Genomic DNA, 2,180 nt, shown 5'->3' on the forward strand with positions numbered 1-2,180 from the left:
AGACGGGGTTTCACCGTGTTGACCAGGATGGTCTCGATCTCTTGACCTCGTGATCCACCCGCCTCGGCCTCCCAAAGTGCTGGGATTACAGGCTTGAGCCACCGCGCCCGGCCCTGTTGGTTTGTTTTTGAGATGGAGTCTTGCTCTACTGCCCAGGCTGGAGTGCAGTGGCACAGTCTCAGCTCACTGCAACCTCTGCCTCGCTGGTTCAAGTGATTCTCGTGCCTCAGCCTCCCAAGTAGCTGGGATTATGGGCACCCACTGCCACTCCCAGCTAGTTTTTGTAATTTTAGTACATAGGGGTTTTCACCATACTGGCTGGGTTAGTCTCGAACTCCTGACATCAGGTCATTCTGCCCACCTCAGCCTCCCAAAATGCTGTGATTACAGGTGTGAACCACGGTGCCCAGCCTGATCCCCACTTTCCATGTTGTTTCCAGTGTGTGATGGTGAGACTGTCGTTGTTGAAGTTTCTTTTCCAGTCCACCACTGCAGGTACTGGAATTTGCTGTCCCGCTATCTACCTTTTCCTTCATTTGTTAAAATTAAAAATTGTATTTTGTAGAGATAGTGTCTTGCTATGTTGCCCAGGATGGTATCAGACTCCTGCCTCAGGCAGCCCTTTTGCCTTGGCCTCCCAAAGTGCTGGGATTGCAGGCATGAGTCTCCATGCCCAGTCACCCTCAGCCTTTATTATTTTAAAGTGTGTCTTCCTAACTACATACCAGGTACCAGAAAAAGAAAAAAATGTGTCTTCCACATTTGTTTGTTCCTTGTGGATACCACTTGTGTGTAACTCAGATACATTAGTCCTTATAGAAGACTCTTGAAAGACATCATTCTCAATTGGTTTCTGGTCATATTTTGACCTTTTTTCACTGTCCTTGATCTTGGTGGGAAATTGGACAAACTGCACTTAAGAAGAAAGACCTTTTGACATGAAGAGGAAAGTTGGTATATAACTTATTCTACTTGATTATATTGTCAGCCCTAATAAGGTTAGAAACTATATATCCCAGAGTCCCTTCTGTTTATGGTTCTGAGTTAAAGCTCATGAGAAGAGAAAGGTACATGAGTTTTGAAAAGTAGAAGGGAAGAAGCCATTATTCTTGGTTCTGATATGCTGTCCGGAAACAAATACATGGTAATCTTATGGACCTACGTTGCAATACATTTTTTTCTTTTCTTTTTTTGAGACAGAGTTTCGCTCTTTGTTGCCCAGGCTGGAGTGCTGTGGCGTGATCTTGGCTCACCACATCCTCTTCCTTCTGAGTTTGAGCGATTCTCCTGCCTCAGCCACCCAAGTAGCTGGGATTACAGGCATGTGCCACCACGCCTGGCTAATTTTTTTAATTTTTAGTAGAGAGAGGGTTTCTTCATGTTGGTCAGGCTGGTCCCAAACTCCCGACCTCAGGTGATCCCCCCGCTTCAGCCTCCCAGAGTGCTGGGATTCCAGGTGTGAGCCACCCCGTCCGGCCACAACACATTTTTCTGACTTCTGGCTCTGCTAGTCCAGAACAGCCCCAAAGCCAACATGACACTTGACTTTAGTTTCCTCTTAGCTCACTCGACAGACTTTTCCATGAGCATCCCCACCAGGGACCCTCTTTACTGTTCAGGTACATAGGGGTCCTTTGATTTCACCATACTTCCGTGGTTTTCATCAGGCCATGCCAGGTTACTGCATTTAGTGATCTCTCTTCCCGTGAACCCCGTTATCTCCAGCTCTTCTTACATTTACATAATTTCTGTAGTAAGCATCTTGTTCCTTAATTGTACCTGTTTCCTCACCCCACCCTGACAGTTTTAATGTTGCAGCCAAGAATGCACATGCATGGCATTGTTTTGTGGTGGCAGTGACCGCTGAGCCTACATTTTCTTTTTTTTTTCCTTGAGACAATTTTTCGCTTTTGTTACCCAGGCTGCAGTGCAATGGCACGATGTCAGCTCACTGCAACCTCCATCTCTTGGGTTTCAGCAGTTATCCTGCCTCACCCTCCTAAGTAGCTGGGATACAGGTATGCACCATCATGGCTGGCAAAATTTTTTGTACTTTTAGTAGAGATGAGTTTCACCATGTTGGTCAGGCTGGTCTTAAACTCTTGACCTCAGGTGATTCACCCGCCTTGGCCTCCCAAATTGCTGGGATTACAGGCGTGAACCACTGTGCTCAGCATTTT

Source organism: Cebus imitator, unplaced genomic scaffold, assembly GCF_001604975.1.
Source record: "Cebus imitator isolate Cc_AM_T3 unplaced genomic scaffold, Cebus_imitator-1.0 Scaffold375, whole genome shotgun sequence".
NCBI classification, from domain to species: Eukaryota; Metazoa; Chordata; class Mammalia; order Primates; family Cebidae; genus Cebus; species Cebus imitator.